Below are 12,809 nucleotides of genomic sequence, written 5' to 3' on the forward strand. Positions count from 1 at the left end.
TTGCAAAAAAGATAGAGGAGGTCCCATGCAAAGGGCAGAGAAGATATTCGTAGGAGAAGATGTGTTGAAGACTGCAAGTTGAATGGAGCACTCGTGCCCAATGTCCAAAGTCATTGTTCTTAAAAGCACAACTCCATACAGATGAAAAAGGGAGATTCACACCAAGTAAAGGGGAGCCACCAAAGTTAGAGTTAGTCACACATTGCATCACACAAGCTTTTGGAAAGGAGACCCTATGCAAAGAATAGAACAACCACCAATTATGACATTTATGCTTCACATCTTCAATGTAGGAGGAAGTCAGTGGCCTTGGACTTCACCAGGCCATAATTAGTTACTCTACAAAAATGAGGACTTTGTATGGCCTATAAATAGTAGCTTTCATGGACAATTGGTCATTGACATGGAGTCTCTAGATCTGAAAGTTGCTACAACGAATGGTGCAGATGCATGTTCCATATGGCCTAACTAGGGAGCAATGTAGCTGCAAGCAACTAGTGGTGCACTAAAAATGTCTTTCCCGTATGTTGAGCGATGTTCTTCACATAGATAAAAGGAATCATCAGTAATTAACATGGAAGACATATCTGTTGAAGCTTGTATGGCTCTTCTAAGCTACGTCTATGGTGGTATCAAACATGAAGAATGATTCAACACACAAGCAACAGACATAAAGGAGAGAGTCAGCATATAAGATGGAAGTGCTTGTGCAAAACCCATGAGGAGAACAAAGGTTTTTAAAGAACCATTTATCCCACATCTCTTATGTGGGAAGAGTTCTATCATTTTAAATGCTCAAACACACATGCATTGAAATGTCTAAAAGACGTTGGCTTTTACAAGCCAAGGAAGCCATGTGCAGTGTGTGGGGTCCAATGACATCAGCATGTGGGGTCCAATTATGTGAGCCAAATTTGACCAAAGAAAATTTTTGAATGAACCAATGCATGGGCTAATGTGGCAGCAGTGAATAATATTTTGACACATGGCTACATTGAACGATAGGGGCATACCTACAAGATTAAGATGCTCACGAGTTAAATAATGTAGGAATGCCCCTGATTGACATGTGGCAGTGGGTCGTAGTGCGTGATGAGTTGGCAAAGATCAAGAGTAGTTTGAGAGGATGTGCCAGATCATGACACGTGTCATGATCTAATGGTGGGTGCATGCCCACAAAATAGAGATGCAAGGAAGTTAGAAAATGTGGGCATGCAAAAATTTGACAAGTGGCAGTGGGCCTGGGTTAGGTGATGATGTGGCAATGACATGTAGGTACGAACTGGGATGATGAGGTGGATAGGGTGGCAGATGTTGAACGAATGAAAGGGTGCCACATGTTGAGCGATGTGTCTCGTGGGTCTAGGTTGGAGAATATGTGACTTATGCCAACCAATCAAGGGCCAGCACATGGCAGCCCGAGTGGCAGCTAGTGGGCCCGTTAAGGAAGAGGGCAAAGGATTGACTAAAAAATATAAATTTTTAAATCTTTTTTTTAAAAAAAGGGATGCATGTGAATTTTAAACTCAAAGGGGTTATTTTCTAAAAGTTGATACTTTAGAAAAAAATTAATTTTTTTAAATTAAAAATCGCAGACCAAGGATCAATATCTAGGGGGCATTTTTCAAATTGGCTTTTAAGGGGTTTTTGGAAGACAAAATATGCAATGTTATATACCATCAAAACTAGGAGAATCCAAATTTTTCATTTCTGAAGTCAGATTGTGCACAGGTATTCACTAGTTCATGTTACAGGTCAATTTGTAAAATCCAAGGCATTGGCAACAGACTAGGAAAATTTGATCATTAGTCATTAGAGTTTGTTAGAGGGCAGATTTGATGACTTTTTGGAGCCTAAATGTGGTAAAAATAAGCTAGGAAAGATTATATAGCATTCTAAAGGCCATATTCAACTGGTTTTTCACTTTTTACCATGAATTCAATTTGGCATCAAAATCAGTTATAATAGTGAATCAGATATCTCAGATATTTGTTTCTTTTGGAAACCAAATGATGGAGATTTGATTCTAGCAGTTAAGGAGAGAAGGTAGAAAATTTATTTTCAACTTCTTGAGGGAGAATTATTAAGGGACACTTGTTGATTATAGATTCAATCTGGGAATTCCATCAACCTATATCTTTCTCATTCTTTCTAATTAGAGGGGTTCTAGTTTTTTGGAGAAAAAACCACTCACTACTATGATACCAGGTCTTAGTTCTAGTTTTTGATGTGTTCCCATGACTGTGACACCATTCTTTCAGCACATTGTCTCTTGTATGAACAACATTAAGAAGGTTAATATAGATAGTTCAAATCGATTAGGTATTTCCATGTTTTCATTTTCATGCATATGACTGTATAATTTCAAGGAAATAATACAAAGGGCAGAGGAATTTCATTAGTTTCATTCTAATTCTTGTCTCCAGTCTTAGTGAATTTTCAATGTTTTATGATATTTGAACAAAGAGCTTAGGTCATAGTTGCAGTCCCTTAAGGCTGTATGTTGTTTCATTGTTGCTTATGACTCAAGGAGTTATGCAAATGCTTCAGGGAATCAACAGGGTTGCAAGTTTATTGAGAAGGATATCATGTAAGAATGAGATTCAGATTGAACATGGATGTCTATTTACAAGGTGAATGGATAGATCATATATATGAAGATACAAATATGTCTCATATATCCATATGTGTGGATTTGATTCATGGATTTGTCCAATGGTTAAGGCATTGATCAGCTACAGGGTCACTTAATTCTTGCTGCTGCATATTAGGGGTTTTGCTGAATTCTACATTATTAATCAAATGTTCCTTCCCTTTCATGTTGGAGGACCTAAATGTTTAACCCTCACTCAGCTTATGACATTCATAGCTTTGCATTTAGCTATTGTAGATCTCTGTCATATTCATGAGTCATTAGGAGAAATAAGGGTAATATCTACTTAATAGATTCAGGGATATGTTTTTGTACTAGTATGGTATCATTTGAATCTAACGTCTACCCGCCTAGGTTTAGCAGAGCCTGAAGTAGAAGAAGGGTCAAGCCTTATAGTTGGCCCTATGTCTAAAATGATATGTTGAGAATGGGAGTTAGCTGCCCCTAGATATGTCATATTCTCATGGGGATAATTGAAAACCCTCAAGCATTTTCAAACACCAACAAAATGGCAACTCTGCTGGGGACTGTATTGAATCAGATTTAAGAAAATTCTTGAGAATTTGAAAAGAAGAGATTCAATATAGCAGGAAAAGTGCATTAAAAAGTTTCAGCAGTAAGTTCTCTGATGTTTTTTCTAGTTTTCTTACTCCAAATCATGCACCCCAGTGAAGTTTTATCCATTTACAGTAGTAGCTTTGAGGTTGAATGTATATTGTGTTGTTCTCAAGTTTCATTTTCAATCAGTTCAATCAGATCTTGTTTTCAAAGTGCTGTTGTAATTTCAGAGTCAGAATTGTTTAATAATGGTTTCTCTCTTGTAAGTGTTTAAAAGTTTTGCAGAATTCTACAAAGTGAAATCCCAGTTCAGATCTATCATGTATGATTTATGTTAAATCTTTGTCACAATCATGAGTGGTGACTCTCTCTAAAAGGATCTCTGAACTAGTGTAGATCAGTTACGTAAAATTTCTTTCAAGAGTTTTCAATTGAATTAGACAGATCTGAAAGTTGTGTTAAATTTTAAATAGAAAAGGAGAGTATATGAATTTCTCACCACTAAGTTTCAGAATGTTGTTGATTTGCTATCATAAGAATTTTTTATGTTAAATGTGAATCACTGTTGTGATTTCATTTTTCTCCCCAAGGAGATGGCAACTCTACAAAGGATTTGATCACTGGTGTAAGGAATTGAGATCAGTACCAAGCCAACTAGCAGATCAATGTTTTCAGTAGCAACACCAAAGGTGTTTTACAATTTCATGTGATTTTGTTTCCATGAAAGTGAGCTTTACATATGTATTCTCCATCAAGTGAGTTTCAACACTAAGAAGAGGAGAATAGTTTTAAAATTTTCATACACTTAATTGATTAAGTTTCAGCATGTTGTTTAAAAGTTGTGAATTGTATTTGAAGTGTTTGTTTGGTAGAGGGTTGTGTAGATCTCCTGCAAGTTGTAAATCAGAATTTATTATGGGTGAATGAGTTTCATATTTTGGAAAGAATGTCAAGATTCATTCCACCTAATATGTAGCCAGTTAGTGAAATTCCTAGGTCTATTTCTACCAAGTGGTATATGCCATTTTGTTTTAATGGTATTCATGGTTTCCCAAATGTCATTCCTAATGATAGAAAAAGTTTGCCCAAGTTTAAGGGGGACCATATTGTTTCAACTAGTCATCATGTTGAGTTACTTACTGATTTGATGGGTGACTATGAGATTTCTTATGAAGATGTTCACATGAAGTTATTTGTTCAAACCTTGGAAGGAGATGCTAGAGACTAGTTTTCATTTTTACCAGCACTTTGTATTTCATCCTGGAATGAGTTGCATTTAGCCTTCATGGAGCAATTTGGAGATCAGGTAAGCATATTTGATTCTTATGATAAGTTCTTGAAGATTCACATTGAGTGTGATGAACTTGTTCCTAATTTAATATCAGATTTGCAAAGGTTTTGAATGAAATCCTTGAGAATTACAAACCCAATGATCAAATGTGTTTAACAATTTACTTCAATGCATTTGACAAGGAAATGAACTATCTACTAAGGGATAAAGAACCACCGACATTATACCAGGCTTTTATGACTACTAGAGATATTGAGAATAATTTGAAGTACAGATTGACTATAGGTAATTTTGCCTTGAATGATTGTCAGTATAATGTGTTTGAAAGAAAGGATTAACATAGTGTTGATGTTTCAATTTCAAATCATAATGTCAACACCCCTACTATAATGCATGATCAGATTGAAAATTCAGATCAGAATGTGTGTGGAGAGAAGAGTGAGTTTATTGCAAATAGAGACACATATGTTCGTGACGCTACAGTAGTAGGATATATCTCAGACTTTGATAAGGTTCAACATTATGTGAATTTCATGAATCAAGGTTTAGTTATAGTAGTAAGTTCTTCTCATGATAATTATATGTATGATGATGTAAGTAATGTTTCAAAATTTAAAGTTACTGAACCTAGATTTCAGTTTTGTGCAAGTGAGAAGGTTGAAAGTTACCTCTCTGATCATGAACTTAATGTTGCCAATCTGACATGTAACTGAAATGTCCCTTTTCTGATTTTTTATGATATTTCCAACCTTTAATCAGATCTTTAAGATCAAACAACTAATATCACAAAGATCCTCCAAATTTCTCAAGAAACCCCAAATCGGGTATGCAAGAAATGGTGCCAAAAGCTTCACAGCTTCACCTATTATTAATAAATCTGAAAATGGAAATTTTTATAGAAATTTCAGCAGCATAATAGCCTACAAAATGACATTTCCAGATCTATATAGCCTTTACACAACAGCTCACAAATGTAGGACAAAAACTATGCTCATCGGGCTCCCGAAATTAACACAAAAATGCCCGAAAACACCACAAAAACACTAATAAACTATCTCAGAAGTTTAATCATGTCCCAATACATATATTCAGCTCTATTTTAACAGCTTAAAGTCTGAAATACAGCAGCAACCAAAACTGATATGAAATGCTCAACTGAAAACACCAAACTCATGCAAAAAACACACCCAAAAACCCACAAATCTACACTGTTCAGCACAAAGGCAAACTCTGTATGAGCATGCACATGGAATGGCTTCAAACTCCCATCCTTAGCCTTCTTGGAAACCTGCAAACTCCCATTCTTGGGTCTCCCTGGAAACTTGCAAACTCTCGTTCTTGGGTCTCCTTCTCCACAGGTTTGGCAGCCTCTGAAGAATAACAAAGAATGAGCAAAAATCAAGTTCTAGAATGTGCCCAAAATGCCTCCAAACCCCCTTAAAAGAGGGCCTAAATGTAACTCATGTCCAAGAGAGGTTAATAAAACATATTTTAATAATAATTTTCATTTATTAGTCCAACAGTTTCCAAAGATTAACTCCCTTTTTCCGAAACTTCACTTTCTTGGGCTTGGCCTGCCTTAGCAAAGATTATTATTTTTTAATTATTTGAAAAGGGGACATGACAAGTCCTCCCCTCCCAAACATTGCTTGTCCTCAAGCAATGGCTAAATAATAAACCAATCAATCCACCTGGATCCCAAATGTAGTCATGAACTATACTACTACCAATTAACACAGGCTCCTCCAATATCCTTTGCAACATGACCAAGAGGAATCCATAATCAAACTGACAATTATAGCTCAACCAAACTCCAAAATCACAACTTCCACAGTTAGAAACCCACGAGACACAAACTCTTAGAACATCAAAACCCAAGTAAAGTGGACTACCAACACAGTAATTACCATCAACGTATTCCACTGGCCTATACAGAATGTACAATCCAACTCTGCAACAATGGTGAATGCTCTCAAATGAAACTATACCAAGTATGGAGAATCCACACATTGTACAACTCCTGCAGTCAACACAACTCTGTAGATCATCAGCCACTGTCTTATAACCATAACTCCCATGCACCCCTGATGGTGAAAAGTCATCACAAGATAAACAACAAGAAATGGAACCCAAACCAAATTTTCCCACCATCAACTCCTCAACACAAGGATCAATTGCTAACTGATGCACATACCCTGCAATATAATGTTGATTAAAAAAACTAACCTCATTCAATAGCTCACCATGAACAAGTGATATAACCCACTGTGACTGATCACCAGCTAAGTCAAGAGATGTCATAGCCAAAGGAGTAGAATCAATAACAACACTTGCTGAAGCATCACTCCAAAACTCCTGCTCTAAGTCATGTATTATCAAGCTATCAACTACAGGACCTATCGCCATGTCGTGACAATCACAACTCTCATCCCGAGGCATCAAACTATTCCATGACTGATGATAAGCACTAGGAACCAAAGTACATCTCTGTATCATAATCTCATCAACATGGTCATCAAAGATAAATTGATGAGTGTACCTCATAGTGTAATGCCGATAGAATGCGCCAATCTCAGTCAGTGGCTTAGACTGTAATCCAGATGAAACTAACTGCAATTGATCATTAACCATGTTGGAACTGACTACTACCTCCAAAGATATCACCAAGGGAGTAGTATTACTAGCAGGAACCATGCCAACTGTCGACTCAACAACATCACACACGATCTTTGATACATCTCTAGTCTCTGTGCCATCAGTACTAGAGGCCACCACCATGTCAGGCATAAAACAATCTGCTACAACACCCAACTCAATTGAACCTAACTCTAGTGGGAATGAACATGATATGCAAATGTTAGTATCAAGGATGGATGCATCCCCATCTCCACTATCTCTGACAATCTCAGCCATGGTCATCCTTGGATCACCAAACACCACAGCTTGTGACTGTATAGAATCAGATAAAGACTGTAGTCGCTCTAACTCCATGGTCACCTTAGCCAAATGAAACTTTGACTTCTTGAAAGCCAACCGTGTACTCTCAAGAATCTCAGAAGTCACCTCAAGCTGCTCAGTAAGCTCACTCACCTCATCTTCCTTGGCCAACAATGCATCATATGCTGTACTACCCCACTCCATAAGATAATCTCTATCGGCTACCAACTGCATATAATTTTGTCTCAAATTTTGAATAGCCTCCCATAAAGAATGAATCTCTGTTAAAGAAAGATAACTGCCTTCCTGCTCATCACTAGTAGGAGAACCCCATCCATAAACTGCTAACAACTGACGAGCAGCATCAAAATGCTGGCAAGTGATAGCAATGTCTCGGTCACTAACTCTCAACTGATTAGACACATGATGGCACTGGCTTGACTATCTCCTACAAATCTCCTCTGATGCACTGTCTAAAGGAGTATCCTCAAAGTTACTAGTCTCTAGAGTATTACCATCCATATCTTGTGAATCAAATCTAAAGCTCATATCAACATACGGAGTATCAAAAACATTAGCATTGCTGTCCAACTCCTCTATACCCAAGGAAACTAAGTCTTCAAAACTACCCACTGCATCCTCCTGGATGTCATCAATGCCAATATGATCCTGGGACTCATCTATACACACTGCCAAATATGAAATATCATCAACACATTCCAGCAAGTATGGTCGACTAGATATATGAACAAAGCCCAACACCGGTGTATAAAAACTAATACCAACATTGGATAAGCTCCTGGCACAAGAAAAGACAACACTGTGCAATTTTTTAATCAAATCCATGGTAGCACCCAAACCACTGCTACCAAAAAGTGTTAATGATTTACAGTCAACTAAACCCCAAATGCCAATATAACAATCTCGAGTCCATATCTGTAAACTAGAATTAGCTGGTAACTGAAGCAAAATCTTGACTTGAGTAATATGACCAATACCAACTAACTCCACATACCTGTCATGATGAGATAATGTAGTGACAATACTGTCTTCACTCACCTTTAGCTGGAGGGATAAATCATGTGAAGTACTACTAGCCTCAACCTCATGTGATGAAGCATCTAACTGTGCCTGGTACTCTCTCTTAGGAAAGTCATGAATGCTCAATGTCTGCTCATCTACACCAGGTATCTCACCATCATGCAGAACAACATCCTCATAATCCTCATCTAAACCCACTACACTGTAGTCACTGCCTGTTGTAACTATACTATCCTGAATACCTGTGGCATCACCTTTTGACGACCTGTAAACAATTGTCTCAATTTGAGTATCAAGTTGACCATTACTATCAATCTGTGTAATATCATTTCCCACCACCTCCTGTGGAAGAGTAGAATCTGAGATCTCTACCTGGCTATCAGCTAGTTTCTCAAACTCCTCATGCAAGTTCTTGGGAATTGTGTCATCTGTCCTGTGAGAAAATCTGCGAAATAGAAATCCAGTCAACTTATCCACCTTAGCTAGGTCAGATAACATGTCATTCATTATACGGTGGTGCTCAACCAACTGTTTAGACATGTCATGGCTTATTTTCATAATTTTATCTCGAATGTCTAAATAACCATCCTTTCTACTATTTTGACTCTGGCTATCAATTGTCCAAGATCGTTTCCTCTGAGACTCTGTACTATACCTGTCCATTCTAGATAAAGTAGAGTGTAACCCCAATAGGATATAACTTCTTCAAACACCAAGAACTAACATGAAAATGATTAGAAGTAGCATGCAACCATAGATTTGGACATGCAACTAATTAGAAGCAACATGCAACCGCCAAATTATGACATGCAAGATCTGGGTAGTTGTCAAAACTGACATGCAAGATCTGGGTAGTTGTCAAAACTGACATGCAAACTTCTACAACCACCAAATTCACCAAGAACTAACATGCAGTTGATTAGAAGTAGCATGAAACCATATATTTTTACATGAAACTAATTAGAAGCAACATGCAACCACCAAATTATGACATGCAAGATTTGGGTAGTTGTCAAAACTGACATGCAAGATCTGGGTGCTTGTCAAAACTGAAATGCAAAATTCTACAACCACAAAATTCACCAAGAACTAACATGAAAATGATTAGAAGTAGCATGCAACCATAAATTTTGACATGCAGCTGATTAGAAGCAACATGCAATCATAAATTATGACATGCAAGATCTGGGTAGTTGTCAAAACTGACATGCAAGCTTCTAAAACCCTCAGGCTGGCAAGATCATGGCTTTGATACCACTTAAATGTCCCTTTTCTGATTTTTTATGATATTTCCAACCTTTAATCAGATCTTTAAGATCAAACAACTAATATCACAAAGATCCTCCAAATTTCTCAAGAAACCCCAAATCGGGTATGCCAGAAATGGTGCCAAAAGCTTCACAGCTTCACCTATTATTAATAAATCTAAAAATGGACATTTTTATAGAAATTTAAGCAGCATAACAGCCTACAAAATTTTATTTCCAGATCTATATAGCCTTTACACAACAGCTCACAAATGTAGGACAAAAACTATGCTCATCGGGCTCCCGAAATTAACATAAAAATGCCCGAAAAACACCACAAAAACACTAATAAACTATCTCAAAAGTTTAATCACGTCCCAATACATATATTCAGCTCTATTTTAACAGCTTAAAGTCTGAAATACAGCAGCAACCAAAACTGATATGAAATGCTCAACTGAAAACACCAAACTCATGCAAAAAACACACCCAAAAACCCACAAATCTACACTGTTCAGCACAAAGGCAAACTCTATATGAGCATGCACATGGAATGGATTCAAACTCCCATCCTTAGCCTTCTTGGAAACCTGCAAACTCCCATTCTTGGGTCTCCCTGGAAACCTGCAAACTCCCGTTCTTGGGTCTCCTTCTCCACAGGTTTGGCAGCCTCTGAAGAATAACAAAGAATGAGCAAAAATCAAGTTCTGGAATGTGCCCAAAATGCCTCCAAACCCCATTAAAAGAGGGCATAAATGTAACTCACTTCCAAGAGAGGTTAATGAAACATATTTTAATAATAATTTTCATTTATTAGTCCAATGGTTTCTAAAGATTAACTCCCTTTTTCCGAAACTTCACTTTCTTGGGCTTGGCCTGCCTTAGCAAAGATTATTATTTTTTAATTATTTGAAAAGGGGACATGACAATAACAGAGAGATAACACAGGATGAAGGATGTAAGTTACACTCATCTTAGTCATAGTCAGAAGAACTAAGCTCATATGTTGATAATGTTTCAGCAGTAGAGATGGATTTTCTTGATCAGCAAGATAGGCAAGAAATGAATTATCTTATTAAGAGATTGCATCATGTTGAGAATGTTATTAAATATGAATTTGAAAGATAGTCATATCAATGTGAGTATGATGAAGCTAGTCATATCAATGTGAGTATGATGAAGCTGAAAGTCATCTTTGAAGTGATAATGAAATTTTGATCTGATGGATTATCAAGAGGCGTCATGTGAAAACAATGATGAGAATGGTTATTCAAGTCAAGAAGAGGACAGTGCTAGTATATTTTCATCTTCATGTGAATCAAATACAAATTGGGAAGAAGAAAGAAATGATGGAAGTTGTAACTCTTATGCTAGTAGAGGTATGAGTAATGTTCCAAAATCTAAAAATGAATTTCCAGTTCCAAGTTATGCAAATCAGCTTAAGCTTGAAAGAGATAAATAAAAATTGTTTACACAATATGAAGACAAAGAGATTATCTATAAGGACGAATTGACCAGTTGTGCGGATAAATTCCTTAAGGGTGGATTTAGTGATAATCAGTAGTACATTGGGATGTCAAAAATGTTAGGTGCAATTAAAGAAATATCCTAACAAGTAAGTGTTTTTGATCTTTACCATCAGAGTTTCCTTGCATCAATGATGGTCGCTATGTCACTACAGGAGGTTGTTGAAAGTTTACTAGTCATGACATGACAACCTCCCACAAAATGATATTATAGCAAGACCTGACGTTAAAGGTTGTGCTATAAATATTACCTATCATTAATGGCCTTGTTAGCATGATGAATGGTATGATGTCATATGCCACCATGGATTTGCACTTAGAGAAGGATACCTATTGATTTGTGCCATCAAATCTCTCCTAGATTGATAGTGGTTGCCATGTCACTATAAAAAGCTACTTGATCTTTAGTATTCACAACATGGTGACCAAAGGAAAGAAAGAAGGATCCACCCCATTTGCAATAAAATAATCATAAAATATTCATCATCTGATCAAGGCAACATTTGTGATGGTTTCTATGCCACTACAAAGATTTGCTTGATGTTTATGCTTAGCAACATAATGAGAGTGTGACATGTGTTCAAAGGTGCTAGTGGGTCTAGTGAAACTTACCAATAGTAAGAGGAAAGGCCTATATGTTGAGTTTTAATTGGGCTAACTACCAACCTAGTCATATGAAACTGAGTCATTAACAATTTTATTCCTAGATCGACAAATTGTTTAAAATCGATGACTTGGTTTTACAGTTAGAAGGTGGTGCCACCCTATTTTCCCTACACTCCATTTATGAAAATTAAGGCTCCATGTGCAAAGTAGAACCTAAGATATATTGCAGCATTTCACTAGTTCTTCTCTACGTAAACAAATTTCAGAGTTTTAGAGAGCTAAGAGCCTGTTGAAGAGTTGTTCCTTGCCTAGTTAAAGTCACAAAAGAATTTTTAGTATCCATCATTTTTTTCAAAGCTTCAATAAAGAGTAACAAATAGCCACATAAGTTTCCTAATCCATCAAACAACAAAGAATTCTAGTATTCTACATCATTATTAAACATGCCTCCAAAGAATGGTTTTTTGGGGAAGGTAGAATATGCAAGTAGAAGCATACATGATGACTTTCTTGAATAATTAATTGAGTCTACAAATGAATCAACCCAAGTGAAAAGGATAATTCTTGTGAACCCTATGCTCAAGATTATAGATGGCTCCATCTCTTTAAGAAATGGTTTTTAGAACAAAATTTGATTGCTCCCCATCGAAATATCTAGAATTTTGATCTGGGTAAACTAGTCATCCCTAGTGTTTTTATGGATTCAAACCTACTCACAACCATTGCTCAAAATTATGACCTAGTAGCCAAGATATTTAGAAGAGAAGATGGGGAATGCTTGATAAGGATCAATATTGAAGAAATTCAAGAGGTTTTTGGTTTGAAGCCACTCTTAGATTATCATAAGATTGTTGACTTGCTAGGATTGGAAAAGGAATACTTGTCTAAGAAGGATTAGGTCATGCAAGGTGAACTAAGAGCACACTTGTGCTCAATTGGAAATTTGACCT

Source organism: Cupressus sempervirens, chromosome 3 (assembly GCF_028749045.1).
Source record: "Cupressus sempervirens isolate cs-2001-9-10 chromosome 3, ASM2874904v1, whole genome shotgun sequence".
Taxonomy (NCBI): Eukaryota; Viridiplantae; Streptophyta; class Pinopsida; order Cupressales; family Cupressaceae; genus Cupressus; species Cupressus sempervirens.